The sequence below is a fragment of the Tachypleus tridentatus genome, chromosome 10 (assembly GCF_004210375.1).
Source record: "Tachypleus tridentatus isolate NWPU-2018 chromosome 10, ASM421037v1, whole genome shotgun sequence".
In the NCBI taxonomy this organism is placed as follows: Eukaryota; Metazoa; Arthropoda; class Merostomata; order Xiphosura; family Limulidae; genus Tachypleus; species Tachypleus tridentatus.
This window is the reverse complement of record NC_134834.1, coordinates 169656810-169674273: the sequence shown is the minus strand read 5'-3', so window position 1 is coordinate 169674273 and position 17464 is coordinate 169656810. Positions and strand designations below refer to the sequence as shown.

General features: G+C 36.1%; 1 long non-coding RNA gene across 5 annotated transcripts in view; it reads right to left on the bottom strand.

Moving 5' to 3' along the window:
• LOC143230891 (uncharacterized) overlaps nucleotides 1–12015 on the bottom strand; it is a 71745-nt gene extending 59730 nt beyond the window's left edge. For all 5 annotated transcript variants that reach the window (XR_013016662.1, XR_013016663.1, XR_013016664.1 and 2 more), the window contains exon 1: nucleotides 11905–12015. This is a non-coding gene — a long non-coding RNA (uncharacterized LOC143230891). The remainder of the gene's footprint in view (nucleotides 1–11904) is intronic.
• Nucleotides 12016–17464: the final 5449 nt, after the last annotated feature.

The window sequence follows — 17464 nt, the reverse complement described above, 5'->3', positions numbered from 1 at the left end:
TTGCATGATGCTAACTGTGAATAATATACTGCTGCTTTAGAAAAGGATTTAGATCATTTATTAAGTTGGTCCAATAAATAGCAGATGGAGTTAAGTTATAATAAATGCAAGATAATGCTTGTGGGTTATCATAATTTGAAACCCTATTTCTAATGGTATGAGTCCGCAGACATTCCGTTGTGACACTGGGGAGTTAATTTCATTGTACAGGTCACTGGTTAGACCATATTTGGAATATTGGGTTCAAAGGTTCAAAAGAAAGAGGTTCAAAGAAGGGTTGCTAGAATGGCTTCTGGGATAGAGAGGTTGTCAACTAAGGAGAAGTTGAAATCTCTTAAATAGTTTTCTGTTGGAAAACAGAAGAGTTATAGTGGATCTGACTGAGGTGTTTGAAATAGTAAAGGGAATTGAAAGTAATGATGCATCATTCTTTTATTCATATTTCACAGCGGGAATAGTAGGAGTAGGGGACATAAGTATAAATTCTGGCATTGTAAGAGTAATCTTCAACTGAGGCAATTTTATTTTTATAATAGGGTGGCCTTTGGAAAGGGTTGCCATCAGATGTTGCAGAAGCAGTAAATTGAAATGAGTTTAAGAAAAGTATTGATAAAAATATGAATTATAAGGACAGTCATTAAAAGATTTTTTAAGTTAATTTAGTTTAGAGTGTAGAACATCTGAGATGGACCAGTTGGTCTCATGTTCTCCCAAAATGTTATGTTAAACCGGAAGGCTGTTATGTATTTTAACATACCTCTTGCCCTCTATCTAATCACAGTTCCAAAGACATTTCATAAATTAATGACAACTTGAGAAAATCCCACTTCAAAAAGAAAGCTTTATAGTTTAGAATTCCTCTCAAATACTCTTTTATTTCAGCAAATGACTTTCCTATGAAGTTTATCTCACTTTGTCTTGACAGGATCTTAGCCCACATACCACAGACTCCTTAAATTCTTATTACAAACAATAATCTTGTTGATTTATCATGTTTCGATTCTCATGCATTGAAAACTTTCCTTTTTACTACGAGTATAACAGCTTTCTTCTGATTTACCACACGTGATGTGAGTGTGAAAGTCCTGGGTGTTTCTTAGTCTATTTGAAACGTGTACAGTTATAGATATCGAAGCAGGGCCTTTATTTTCCTTAATCTTTGTAGGCTACCTTTATATCAAATACTCTACTAACATCACGGGCCACTTTGTTTATAAAGTATTTGATGTCATATTTGATGAGCCCCACAAAACGACTTTCTAATTTTCAAAATAACTTTCCATAAAGCACTGAAACCATTTATTCTGCCTTTCTGCTGATATAATCTATTCGTAATCACTTTTTAATAGTTTTGTATGATTTTAAGCAAGTATTTTTCCCACTTCATTTCTCTCATAGCAGTAGATCTTTGTTTAACTTCGAAAATTTACTATATCTACTAATATAAACCTTTACCTTGTAATATCTTCTATTATGAATAACACAGTTTCTTCTATTCGATTAAAGCAGAGCGACATTTACATATGGATGTGCAATGTACGGATTTATAAATAGATACTCGGACCCATGCTCAACATAGCCACTTGGCACACAACTGTATTACTGGACAGCTGCCAATAAAAAAACAAAAAAAATTTAAAGTAATATTTCCGGTAAGCACACATTCACATATATACAGACACGTCGGTAATGACACCCAATGGATTACCTCCGTCTATGAAACATTTTGGCTGTGAAGTCCACACCCATTACAGTTTTCCAGTCTTTTGTCTAATAACTCAGTAGAAAATCTAGTAGCTTGAGTATTAGAATGTCTTGGAATTCCTCTAATAAGAATAAATCAATATTCTATTGCTTTTTGTTCGATGAACGCTCTCAGCCTATATACATTCATCACTTGCAATCCACAATGTTACGTCTCTGCGCTTGTCTCTTTTTCTTTCTTTTGGCTCCTCCGTGGAATAGAGATACGTCTACGGTGTTATAACGCTAAAATTCGGAGTTCGATTCTTCTCAATGAACAAAACAGATAGCTCAATACGACTTTCTTTATGACGGAAAACCCACTTGAAATAGAAATGTATCTCAGTTGTTATCCACTTATCAGTAAAAGTGTTAATACCCGTACAAGCCGTACTGAGATACGTACTCAATACGACTCTGTTCTAAAACAAACGAACAGATCTTAATTTTCTTCTGAATTGAAAATGTTCTCGGGGTTTGTAATGTAAGGGTATTTGTTTTGTTTAACAATGATCAGTTATAACGTCTACGTTCTTGATTGCAGAAAACGTTGAAATCATCACGTATCTTATTTATTTTCTTATTCTTTCTTATATGGGGAACACTATTGCATTGGATATTTCAACTGATTCTGAAGGAGTTTGGTTAATGAAATTGTACAAATGTGAACTTGCGTAAACCATGTATAAGCATTTTCACGTCCATATATATAGATAGCTTTAATATTTATTCTTCTTTTGTTTCAGATCAAACATGGCTTCCAAAAATAGATATCATTTCAGAAACAAGCCTGATGCCTTCTGCTACATATATGGATGCTACACACTCAATCGTCAGAGACGTAACATATCCTCGTTCCTCAAGCGTGCCTACAAGGCATATTTTGAAGTTCATCTTGGTGATCAAGACAAGCAATGGGCTCCTCATGTTGTGTGCCACAATTGTGAGGAAATGCTTCGAGACTGGACCAAAGGAAAACGCAATGGTCCGCCTTTTGGTGTTCCAATGATTTGGCGCGAACCCACCAACCATGTAACTGACTGTTATTTCTGCATGGTAAACACAACGGGTGTTGGGAAGAGAAACCGACATAAGATTACGTATCCGAACATTCCCTCAGCTATTCGGCCTGCTCCGCACTCTGAAGAAGTTCCTGTTCCAGTTTTCAAAGGCTTGCCTTCATTGGACGATAAAGACATTGGACATGATATAAGCGAACAAGACAGTTGTGACAGTGAATTGACAGAAAAGTGTACACAATCGGAGAACTGTTCTTCAGACACTGAACCTTTCCCCGTCCCCAAGCCTCTTCCCCAGGCTGAACTGAATGATTTAGTGCGGGATTTAGGTCTTTCAAAGAAAGCAGCAGAGCTTTTGGCATCAAGATTACAAGGCAGAAATCTTGTTGATCACTCTGTTAAAGTATCATATTTCAGAAAGCGTGACCAGCTTTTAGTGACCTTCTTTTCAGAAGACAGACAGTTTGTTTACTGCCATGACATCCAAGGGCTTCTCAAAGAACTGGGTGTACCTTACTATAGTCCTGCTGAATGGAGACTCTTTTTAGACAGTTCAAAACGCAGTCTAAAGTGTGTTCTTTTACATAATGGGAATGTTTATGGAACAGTACCTGTCGGTCACTCAGTGCACTTGCGGGAAGACCATGATGATATGAGAATGGTCATGGACTTATTAAAATATCATGAGCACAATTGGATCATTTGTGTAGACTTAAAGATGGTCAACTTTCTTCTTGGACAACAGAAAGATTTCACCAAGTTTCCATGTTTCCTCTGTATGTGGGACAGCCGAGCATGAGACAGACATTGGGTCCAGAAGGACTGGCCTATTCGTGTCACCCTTGAAGCAGGCATGCCAAATATCATACAAGACCCAATTGTAAGCAGAGATAAGATCATCTTTCCTCCTCTTCACATCAAATTAGGTTTGATGAAGCAATTTGTCAAGGCACTGGAAACCGAAGGTGAATGTTTCCAACACATCATCACAGCTTTACAAGGGTTATCATTTGAGAAGATCAAAGCAGGCGTGTTTGATGGCCCACAGATTCGAACCCTAATTCGTGATGATCAGTTTGTTGCTAAGATGACCGCTTTAGAAAAGGCAGCATGGTTATCTTTTGTGGCAGTCGTTCAGAAATTCCTTGGAAACAATAAGGCGGAGAACTACAGTGAACTTGTGAACAGAATGCTCCTCGCTTTTCGTGATCTCGGGTGCAACATGAGCATCAAGCTTCATTTTTTGAACAGCCACCTGACAACCTGGGGGCTGTGAGTGACGAACAAGGAGAACGATTCCACCAAGACCTAAAGGTCATGGAAGAACGCTACCAAGGGCGCTGGGACAAAAGTATGATGGCTGACTACTGCTGGAGCATTAAACGAAATTGTCCAGATGAAGTGTACAAACGCAAAAGTTACAAACGCAAATTCCTACCTGAATAAAATACACAAACAAATTGATAAGCTATTGCTATAATTTCCTATAATAACGAAAAATTAAAAAATAAATAAAAATGTCAAATTGCATAAAATCTGTAGCTTGCAGACAAAAACCGACTTCAGATTTGAAATCAACACACTCAACTTGACTATAGAAAGGTCTTTTTTTAAATGCAACAAAATGAGTGTTCCCCAGTGTTATACAGTTAACAACATAATATACTACAACAAATTATTTATATGACCATTTTTTATTCAATTTATTTATTTCATTCTTGCTCTCGGTGTATATGAAGGTGTTTTTGTCATTATTAGGTATTCCAGGGTGTAACATCAGCAATTTGATTCATTTTCAGTTACCATAGTCCTTTCATTCTTTTATGCCGAAATATAATTGTGTGACCCTTCAGCAAAGTGGGCACCTATTAACCTGAGAAAACACCCATTGGTTAAACAATGACTAAATTACTGTACTGTTACTACTCAATATGTAATAATCATTCAGTATAGCTTGCTGAAGATGGAATGTGTGGTTTTCGGAAAGTTAGAAAATTAAATGTTTACTACTGTCACACGCGTGTCAAATGTTTGTTGTCGTCACCGTCTACCTATTCTCCATAATTTCATGAGTTTTCTGATGAAAACAGCAGTTCAAATTGTGGCTCCAGCTAATCAGTCATCCTCTAGTTCGGATCCTTTGGTATTACCTTGTTAGCAGCACCAGGTAATATAACCAGTACAATGGTTTTGGATCAAAATTTTCTCTATTGTTATTGTAGTTTTTTACTTAGCAAATGAAGGTTTTTGTCTTGACTGGCCTGAGATCAGGAGTGGCACCAGTCTGTTCCAGATGATTCCACGGTGGCGAGCTAGTCTAAAATTGACGGTGCTGCACTCTACATCTTGTGGCAACATGTTCACTTCGTACGGATACAGGGCAGCCACATTATTCGGCACCTGCCCTATGAAAATGAGTTTTCTGGAGGTACTCTCGTTCTCCCCACTTCCTTCCGCACAGCTAAATTGGATCCTCAGGTCCCGGCTCCGAAAAGGGATAGATCTACTAACTCCAACCTCCTACCTCTTGTAAAATGAAACCAAAATACAGCGACGGATTTAAGGTTGTGTGGGCCAAGGGGCTAATAGTTTTTATGGGCCTTGCACTCCATGTAATCTTACATCGCTTAAAATTATCACTGGGCCCCTATTAAGACCACGGGTTTTGGGGCCAATCTCCCTCTAGCGACAACCTAAATACGCTACTGCCAAAATAACCAGGCTCTAACCTGTACCTACTTAAGTGAATTATCTAATAAATAAACCTGAATTAAATAGCAGTAAAGAGAATAATCATAGGTAAACTACTCCTAAACCTCTGTTCAAACAACTAGTTATCTCAATATCAAATATTCCTTCGAACTGGCGTGCTTTCACAGTCGCTTCGTTCTGTGATCACGTAAATCTGCTGTAACCGCAACTCATATCTCCAAGAAACTTGTACATTCCTCTAATCTGTAACCCCAGCCTCGCAGCTTTTCACGACGCTATGTGGCAACACACACACTACAGCCTATCCCCCCACAACTTTGGCCAAAGCCTTACAGTCTCCCACTCGCTAATTAAGATAAACATTAGACTGTTTTGTTTTTTCGTTGCAGCAAACTATATACCCTAGTTGTCTTTCATTGGGTGCAGTAACTATCAGAGAATACTAAGGCACATTGTGGCATAGCTTCAACCTCAGTAAGCCCCCTCACCTTATCGCTGCCCCCACCCGAAATGCTCTCCGGGTCCTTTCCTCTCGGCAGTGCAATATTTTCTTCTTCCATGAGCAACAGTAGATGCTGACACCTTCTTCAAACTAATCTTTCTTTGGTACTAGTCCGCTACATAATCTTGCAGTATGAACATCTATCTTTAGAGACATATTCCTTTAGTAAATAAATGAGTTTCAGAGGTATTTCACAGATGTGGTTATCATATTCTGCTTTTGTATGCAAAACGGAAGCCATAGTTCTAGAACCATCCTGAGACTCGCATAGAAACGGTACCTTATTTACATTGTTAAACTTATTGGTGAAAGGAAAATAAATATAACGACAGGTGAGCCAATATTTAATAGTTCCAATACGTTTTCTAATAGGGAAATAAATTACCCAGTAATGATTATCCAGGACTTATACAGATATTAAACCTCTCTCTTCTTATGTAAGATATTTCAAAATTACATTATTATCAAGTACCCTTATTTTTTGCAACCTTTTCTATCGTATACGTCTACACTGTAACAAAAGATGTTTTATCGTAATCTCTGTTGTTTTATATCAATAAATATAATAAAAAATCTGACTCCTCTCGTTAGATTTTCAATCGACATTTTTCAGTTGTTGAGATAAATTTTATGTTCTTATCTCTTGTGAAATAAGACTGCTATTAAGCTTTAGAATATGGTAATTTATAATAGATTTAAAATTGATTATTTTATTGTTTAATTAGACTGCTTCTCTTACGCATATAGTTTGTTTGTGTGGAATTGAGCACAAAACTACACACTGGGTTATCTATGCTCTGCCCACCATGGGTATCGGATCCAGGTTTTCAGCGGTGTGAGTCCGTATCTTTTCTATGGTGTACCACTTAAATTTAGGAACAGATTGCATAAATAGCCCTTGAAATTTAAAACAAAAAATAAATACTAACCGATCAGTGTTACCTCGCACCTTTAGTACCACTGAACTTTATACTAAGTAACTATAGATGTTACGAGGAGGTAAAATCAAATGAATTACAGTATAGTTCAAATACTTTATTATCTTAAACGTTTGTTAAATAATCTAGTTTAAATGATTACGTGATCCCGGAATTCAAATGCTAAATTACCTGTTAACAGTGGCTATTATTGAGACCGTCAAGTTCCGATATTATAATTTCAAGAATCATAGTGAGAACTTATAGTGTAAAATACTACTGAAGGAGAACGTTAAGTTATATCTGAAGACGTTTGTCTTTTTTTGGTTAGAGTGAGAAGTAAAGAACACGTGTACTTCAGTTACGTGGCTCAGGAACTTTTAAAATGGGTTGTTATAAAGTGCAAACGTCGAGATTTGTTATCAATGGTTAGATTGACGTTTTAGTAGTTTCAGTTAATTTTATTACATATTTAACCTAATACCTTTGGTGATTACTGCAAAAAGCATGATTATTTTTTCTTATTAGCTTCAGCGACTTTTTCATTTTACTTACTTTTGTCATTGTTTTAATCAAAACGATTCTGTTCTGATATTGTCTGTTTTTTTTTCTGTCTATAAATGGACTATTAAGCCTTTTTCTTCAGTTTCTTTTAAAAATATGGAAATAGGAACGTTTGGTATCGATTGTCAGACCAGTCAACCTAACCAGAAATCAAAGGTATTTTAACTAATAAAGAATTATGTAAGTCCTCAAATGAATCTTCATCTCTAGTACAAACAACCACTTGAGACATTCCTCCTGCCACTTACTCCCACAGCTAATCTATGCAACGTTCTGTTATAATTATACAATCAGAAGATGTCTGTCATCATTAGTAAATGTCATTCATTATAGTTTGCTAGAGTTTAAAACTATTTCTTCCATCATTAACGCATGAAAGTTGGTCAAACGGAGTAATCTTCAATATTCAGTTGAAAGATTAGAAGGTAAAGTTACCGAGTTTCCCTCATTCTCTGACTACTGCCTGTCATCGTTTCGTATCTAGGTTGATAAACTCCATGAAGAAGTCACTCTACAAGTGCATAGTACTGTTAGATTACTCTACTGAAACGTTAAAGTTTCAAAGGAGAGTATCTGGAATGTTGCTGTTACTTTTGAAGGAACGAATCTTCCACTAACTGTCATTGTTGAATATAAACAAGTTCCTGCATGTTATTTTGTGGCACATCCCACTCAGAGAAGTGTACCACATTTCTGATCGTGGAAAAGCTCGTCAACATTCACACTGTATTGTACTAAAGTTATTCCTCACTGCATAAACTGTGGTGATGTCACTGTGCAGGCTGTGATCAACAACGGAATAAATTATGACCACATGAACTAGAACAGTATCTACAATATCAATAGCATAAAAATCAAAAAGCTCACTTTCCCTCTCTTTTAGTCATTAAATCAACCCAGTTACTCTCAAGTCACATTAAGTAGTTTCCCAGTCTGTCATTCGTGTGATATTCTTTCTCTATGGTCGTTGAATGTATTCATGTAGATTAAAGCATCCAAATCATGGACTTACCTTTTGTGGTGTTAAATCAAAACACGAATTTTGTTCCATGCACTGCAACTATAGTCAGTGGTTGTATTCAAGCCAATAAACACTCTGAACATAACTTAATTTCAGCTCATTTTTAAGCCACACCCGTCGTAATGCTTTCACAACACTAGTTTAAAATTCTCTCTCCTTACAATTGTAGCATAAAATTCAGGTGAACATTAACATGGAAGGACCGGTATGGCTAGGTGGTTAGGGCGCTCAACTCGAAATCTGAGGGTCGTGACGGTCAATCCCACTATTTGTTGGCAAAAGAGTACCTTAAGAGTTGGCGGTGGGTGGTGATGACTAGCTGTCTTCCCTCTAGTTTCACAATGCTAAATTAGGGACGGCTAGTGCAGGTAGTCCTCTTGTAGCTTTGCGCGGAAATTCAAAACAAACAAAACAAAATTGCCATGGCTTATTTTACCAATGTAATGTTGTGTCAGAAATAATAAATATCTAATTTTTAATGGAAGTAAAGACCGACTCTAGGCAATGGCATCATAATTAGAGTTCATAAAACAAAAATTCTGTTACAAACTTTTGACAGTTCTAATGACCATCAGTGTCTCAATAAAACCTTGAGTAGGTGCACCTTGAATCAAATATACACCTTCATTCATGGAAACTGCATAAACTTCACCACATTTCAGTGACAGACAATGTGATGTCTGCATCCTCTAGCGCTGGTTGGGAGCGGAAAAGTAACATTATCTTCAACAGAAATGGCTCGTTTGTCGTGCTTCATTTCTTTCTAATGATTGTTCTCTAAGGTTATGCTGGGAAAATTCCAACTACACCTAACTTGTCACAGATACCTAGAGAGTGCAGATCAAGTAACATCTTGTACTTTTTCTTAACAAGGATTTTTCAGGTTAAATTTCGTAAATATAATTCCAAAACGTTAGGCACAGTATTTTCTAGTGACAAGGACACATCTGACAGAAAAAATACATGTAATATATAGGCCTATATAGAGTGTTCGTATTTGAAACTACTGGTGTGAAACATTTGTGCCAAATTTCTGACACTTAATTGCGTGTATGCGTATTAAAAGTTTACACAGCTGCTTTAATATCTAGTCTACAGAAGGAGAAGAAACTCATCTGGAGAAACGTGTCTCGCTATTGTGCCAAAGTCCATGATAATCTTTGTTGTTACATCATGCTATTTACATGCAGCATTGTCTTTGCCTAACATGGACATATTTCTGCTCGTCATTTATCTCCGGATACTCAAGTTCCAGATATCCACGAGGACTTATAAGCTAGACGTCAACACTCTGCTGATCTACAGCCACAGACGATCATAAATGAAATCGTAAAATAGGTTGTTGTTTTTTTAATCAGTTTTTGATCAATTGGAAAGTCAACATCTGAGACAAAACAGTAACTGGTGGTAATTCTTGATGACGAGAAACCCACTTGAAATAGAAGTGTATCTCAGAATGGCTGATATGGGCATTAACCTTTTTACTAATAAAGCATAGAACAACGTTTCTGTCTTCCTAGGTCATCTTCAGGTTAACCTGAGATACAGTAATTAAAGGTGTTATTATATCGATTCAATGAAATAAAACAAATATGTCCAGTTGCCAGAATCTCTGCGATTAACGTAAATAGACCTGAATCTAAAAAGAAGGGTTCAGAATTTATAAATTTCACCTGCAAAAAATATTGTTTTTTGAGTTCTCACCTGGGCCACATCAACAGACACGACTATGACAGTTTAAGGTCTTACATCACGAGTCAGCATTGCTGCTTCACGCAATCCAGAAAGACACTTGCTTCTTCTTTTCTCACCTGTTCATTCTTTCTGGTACATATATTGACAGAACATGTTTCTGTCTTTCACCTGCAACTCAGTTGTTATCTAACAGTCACTCTAAATTCCGATCCCATCAACAGAGGGCCATGTGACTTTGCTGCATATCGCACACTTTACTTTATCAACTTGGCTGCAATAAATCTCTTGTTCTTATTCCAGAATTAAAGAATGTATTTTAACATAACATATCATTGCTATGCAGAAGACAAAATCATGATGTGTGTCAGATTTTATAGGGCCAGCTTCTTTAAATTAGGTATCTGACTTCATGGTGATAAATTTCAACAATATAAAAACAGCGCCAATCCACTTGTTTTAAAATAGTACATTCAAAATACGTCAAACGTGTGTACAAAACTTCGTTACTCTATTGGTTGTCACAGTTGTATTCAGAACGATAAATAATTCTCTTGTCTTGCCCAAAGTCCACACAAGCTGGTTCTATTACTTTAGAACCCAGTTGACAAGACAAATTATTTTACTGTACCCTGTTTCTTACTATACCATCTGCGATAAATTCACTTATGTTACCTAATGGGTTACCACAGTTTTATTCAGAGCTTTAAATAATTCTCTTTCACTCCAAAAGTGCACACAGATTGGTTCAGTTACTTTAGAACCCAAAGGACAAGACGGATTATTTTATTTTGTCTTTGCTATTAAAATACAACGCTGTGATATTCACTTTGAAATCACTTATAACTGTTTTCTACCACACTTATATCCAGGGATTAAAATAATTGTCTACTTTTTCATCAAAACTCTACATAGGCATGTGCAGAGCCCAAATTATTTTTCCTGTCTCTGTTGTTACAATACAGATGTGAAACTTACTAAAGAATTCGCCCATTAAAGCTAATCACTCACACGCCGGCTGATCCCATGTTTTCTTTCGCTAACTAACGTTAACTTCTTTTCTGTATCTACACATATTTACAACACACGACAGAAATATTTAGGGATACCTAGATGTTTAGCCCGGCATGGCCAGGTGGGTTAAGGCGTGCGACTCGTAATCTGAGGGGCGCGGGTTCGCATTCCCGTCGCACCAAACATGCTCGCCTTTTCAGCCGTGGGGGCGTTATAATGTGACGGTCAATCCCACTATTCGTTGGTAAAAGAGTAGCCCAAGAGTTGGCGGTGGGTGGTGATGACTAGCTGCCTTCTCTCTAGTCTTACACTGCTAAATTAGGGACGGCTAGCGCTGATAGCCCTCGAGTAGTTTTGCGCGAAATTCAAAAACAAACAAACAAGGAATACCTAGCCCTCTATTGACAGCAATATTACACATAGCGAAGAAAAACTTAGAAGCTTCGAGGAAAATGATGTCAACAATATTACGAAAACCAAGTTCAACAATTAATCTATATATAAAATGTTTAACTGATACAGAGTTACATAACAAAACTTATTATAACTATCGCTTCTAGAAAACTAACTTACTATTAATACTATTCTCATGAAAATTAAATATTAAATCATAAAATAAACCAAATAATAACACTTATTTATATCCAACAATGTATTTTATATTCACTGGCCTGAGCCATGCATGACTAACTTAACTGGTATTGTAGACATATCTCTTACCTCCTAATGTTCTGCTCGCTAGTCAAGTCATCCAGTGTGTTACACAAATGAATCTGTTCCGTCCAATACTTACTCTTTGTCCTTCAAGCAAAGTTACCTCCTGGCTGTGTTTCTTCAACTGGCAGCCTTCCAGCTTTATCCCTGAGTAACTGAACAATTTTAAGGTACTTTTCAGCAACAATTTTCCATCTGTATTTTGTTTTTTCCATATGACTGCTTACAGGTTTTTCTTTATCTTATATCTTGTTCAGTTGTGTTTTTTTTTGTATCTCACTTTTTCCTGATGTGATTCCAATACTGAGCTTTGTCTGAGATTATGTTTCTTTTTATTTAGATTACGAAATTTAACTTTTACCTTATTCTAGGTATAAGTCGGAGGTCTTATGATAGAAGTTTCATTTGATTCATTTTCGTCTGTAGATCTATCTTTATCAAGTCCAGACATACAAGTAGCATAATTTCTACTGGTGTCTGACTTACTTGTAGTGTCATCAGAATCACCATAGTAACCTACCACTGTAGATACTTACTGGTTGGCCTTCATTCTCATTCAAAACTGTCTGTTTCTAATCGTCATTGACTTCTGTTTACATTGTTCATATGTATGTCTAACTTATTAAGGTAATTTTTTACTTCCTGCCTTACCTAGAATGTCTCCAGCTATGCTGTTTGCCTTAGATATCTCTTGGTTTGCTTCATCATAGACTCTCAAAAATCAAAAATTATTTAACATGAAAGTCACAGTAATAAGTAGGTTTAAATCATCGTCGTATGCTTAGATAAGATCACAACAGCATCCACGAAAAATCTCCAAGATAATCTTACTTGTATATGCTGCCATCTTGTGATTATATTTCACACTTTCTAGAATGCATTTATATAATTAATTTTAAAAATCATGCATTAAGTAACAAATGTAATTACATTCTTCCACTTTTGTAGCATTTGTGTAATGAAGTGCCGACTCCCCTCCCCCTATCAGTGAACCCCTATTTGTGAACATGACGATGACCGAAGTAGGTCGAAACGTTGTTCGCTCCTTTACGTAAAAAATTTTCTCAACCCAAACGTTTCTACATATATATTTTCCCCTCCCCTAGCAACAGTTAAATAATTTATAGATAGTCTCCAATATATGTTATATTTCTTCTTATCACACTGTTTTTAATGAAACAAACCTTCAAAATCTTAGTATCCTATCTTTATTTTTGTCATACAACATTCTTTTTTCACCCAGTTATTTTCCCAAATGTGGCACACTTAGAGATTATTTGTATTTATGTTGCCTGTGGCTTGATTAACTTATTCATTATTAATGTGTATATTCTTTCTTCCAATTTAAATTTGATCAGTTAAACAATCTTATTTATATTATTATTCATTATACGTATATTTAAGAAATCCTTAACCTGAAGATGACCTAGGAAGGTCGAAACGTTGTTCTCTCCTTATCAGTAAAAGTGTTAATACCCATACCCGACGTTCTGAGATACACTATAAGAGTTAATTATTCCCTTGCTAACCTGCGGCGTAATGGATATCTAATTTACAGATGTTTCGTTCACATGTTTTCATTTGAATTGTATTCTGGTCACAATAATGTCGAATATTTCAACCCTACCTCTTCCCTGATAGTGCTTAGATTTACTACCATTCTTCTTTAATTGCATTTTATTACAGATGAAGGATATAACTAGTCTGACACGTATTTTTTCTTGCTCTTATACGTAACTTTAAGCTTTTCCATCTTTTTCTTTCTCTCAGTCAGCCTTGGTATGAGAATATTGCTCCATTTTCTACCATTTAGAATGTCTTAACTCTTAACTGCAAGCTATATTTTATTTGGTTGTCAAAACATGTTGGAATTGCTGGTCATGAATGTGTCAACATACTTGTCAAGACTGCCTGTCTTCGAGCATCTATTTATTTCTCCCCACTCCTGAATTTCTCAATAAGTTTGTAACAGTATGATTAAAAGCTACACTAAACCTCGTCTTTGCAATAGGCATATTCCTCTAATGGAAGCTTTGCATATGAAAGTGTCCTTTGTCTTTATTCTACCTTTTTCATATTTCTAACAGCCACTTTCATTCGTCTTCGTATATGCCTTTTGAATTTTACCTTATTTGAAATGTGTATTAATGACTTTCTATCATGTTAATCATGGAAAACAAAACCTAAAAAGTAAACGACATATTCTCTGTGGTAACTCTGTTCCATTTAGTCATACTGGTCCCTAAACTGGTCCTTAGCAATTTACAGTATTCCTTTCCCATGGAATTTACCTTGGTTGTGAATACTTGTCGCTACACTAGCTATTTTCTAAAATTTTGCAATACTCCATTTTTAAGAATATTTGCCTGATAGACTCTATGTAAGTTTTATTATTGTTTTAGATATATACTCTTCAAAAAAAGAAACGCAAAAGGGATATTTTTGTTATTTTAAAGAGAAATTACAAGAGACGTTACAAGATCAGAGTATGTGATGTTACACGTGTTAAGGCACTGATTGTCAGACCAAAATGACAATAAAAGTTGTGCACTTTGAAAACGGAGGAAAACATCGGATTTTTCGTCAAAACGCATTCGTGTCCAGTAAAGTTGTTTCAGAGATCTGCATGTTCTGCAAGTGCAACATGTGCAAAATCCCTATAAAAGTGACGGGTTCCCCGTTTTCGTAGCTCAGTGTTAAGCCACCGACACACGCAATACAGTTACGCCAAGACTGACTGAAGCACAAAGCAACAACGCCATTGGTCGCTTGGAAGCAGGCGAATCTCGATCAGATGTTGCCAGAGCTGTGAATGTCCATCCAAGCACCATCACAAGGCTATGGAATCGTCACCAACAACATGGATCAACTCGTGACCGTCCACGATCTGGCAGACCTCGTGTGACCACACCCGCACAAGATCGCTACATCCGGTTACGTCACCTTCGAGATAGGACCACCACTGCGACGTCTACTGCCTCAACCATACCAGGGCTGCGTAGGATTTCCGATCAGACCGTACGCAACCGTCTACGAGATTCTTAGACCCCATGTGCAACCCATCATGGTGAACGTCAACGACGTTTTTCAATATGACAACGCCCGTCCTCACACAGCCCGACTCACCACTGTCTTCTTGAGACACCCCAACATCAACGTTCTTCCCTGGCCCTCCACATCACCAGATTTAAGCCCCATCGAACATCTTTGGGACGAGTTGGACCGACGTCTGCGACGGCGACAACCTCAACCGCAGACTCTACCTCAGCTTGCAGCAGCTTTGCAGGCTGAGTGGACAGCCATTCCACAGGATGTGATTCGTCATCTCATCGCTTCCATGGGCAGGAGATGCCAAGCAGTTATTGATGCTCACGGGGGGCATACTCGTTATTGACGTTGAGTGACGTTAAACTTCAACTAGTGAGCGTGGACTTCGCCTTTGCAGATTTTGGATGTTCAGCAGTGAATGTGCAAAGTTTCACACATGTCATACAGAACTACCCGGAATAAACTTGTTAACAATGTGTCTCAAATTTTGCCTTTTGCGTTTCTTTTTTTGAAGAGTATATGTTAATACTATGAATTGTTGAACTTTTTGTTTGTTTGTCTTTTCTTCATTTAAACATCCACTGCATGTGCCTCAACTAGATTAAAGTCTACGATAGGCTTGCTGACCTGGTAAATCAGCAAGCTCAACAGAGAAATGGAACTGTGTACAAAGGGTACTTTCTGTAACCATACCACACAGGTGATATGAAACTATCAAAATGTCATCTGAACAACTCAATCACAATAACATTTTTGAGAGTAGTATCAATTTGGAGTACGTCGATTTCATGCGGTAGTAGGGTGAATTAATGTTTAATGTTCTTGTTGAATTAATTAAAGAAAATGTTTTTGGTTTGTTTTTTTAATTGAGCACAAAGCTATACAATGGGCTATATGTGCTCTGCCTACCACGGGTATTGAAACCTGGTTTTCAGCGTTGTAAATCCGAAGACATACCGCTGAGCCACTGGGGGGCAAATATTAGTGTGTGTTTTTTTCTGTGTTACAATTTATTGTAACTTTCTAAGTACGTATTGTAATAAATGTACTATTGTCGGATATATAACGTGAAATTTAGAATTTTAGGTACTTTTAGTTGTTTTTTCTTGTAATCGTGGTCATGCTTACTTAATGAGTTCCAACTTATTCTCATCAAGTGGTTAATAATTCGTGTATTAGAACATACAAGCTTACGAACTACGTAATATTCAGTTATTAAGAAACATGCGTCCAATGTATTCACGTTATGAAGTTGTAAGTAGAGAACAATCTAAGATCCTCGCACGTTCAACAGAGAACAGGAACTGTGTATAAGGGAACGTTTCTGTGAACATTTCATACAGGTGTACTACACACTAATCTCAAACTATCGAAACGTCATGTGAATATGTCAAGTTCTGACGTGGAAAATGTTTCAGTTTGAACATTTTGTTTAACCCTTTATTTTAATCAGATTATTATTAAAATATTTTAAGTGAGCTTCATTATCTAATGTTATCATTTAAATATTGTTATTTATCTATTGTTATCTCTTTTATCTATTATTATCTTTTTATCTATTGTTATCATTTAAATATTATTTTTACTAAATTTTAGTATTCTTCAAGTTAACACATTTTACATTCATCACCAAATGTATTGACGTGTACATACTACGGCCCGACAGTACTATGGAAGATTTATATGATAAAGTTATCCCGTGAGGCTCAGCAATAAGACGGAGGGCTTATACTGCTAAAAATCGTGAACAGAACAGATATAGCCCATTGTGTAATGTTGGGCTTAACAATAACAACAGAAACGAAACTTTAGTAATTAAAAAATAATGCGAGAAAAATTGATTATTAAACGTATATGTCGTATTCAACAGATTTATTAACATTAAATCTAATTAATAAATTACAATTTTTCAAGAACAGTCACAGGTTCAAGAAAAAATTACTGTTCATAGTAACCTCTCAAAGCTATTCCAAAAATTGATTTATATAATTAAATGAAATAAAATATTGGTCAAAAATTACTAAACTAGCCAGTTATTAACTGAATATCACCTGTTTTGGTATATGTGTATCATCAGTAGATACAGAGCTAGGATATCTAATTTTTATATTAATTCTGCCCAAAACGTGACTAATAGCGTTCCATTTTAATTGTTTTCATTCTCATTAAGTTTACTATTTAAACACATTTAGTTTATTTTATAACTAAATGATATTACTTAAATCTTGAGAGATTTAAAGAATTAGGGGGTTTAACATAATCATTATATTGGTAATTATTTTTATGTGTACTTTCATTATTGTCATCCAAGGTTTGAGTTTCGTATTTTTTATAATAATTTCTAACGTAAAATGTTTATTCCAAATATCCCAAAAGACAGAAGAAAATTCAGTGTAATCCTCATTAGCTCATTTAATACCTATACTGAGGTTCAGTTCCTCATGGAATTGAAGAGAATAACAGAAGCTTTTCATCATCTATTAGAGGCATCTAGTCATAGAAAAACTGTTTTATGGAA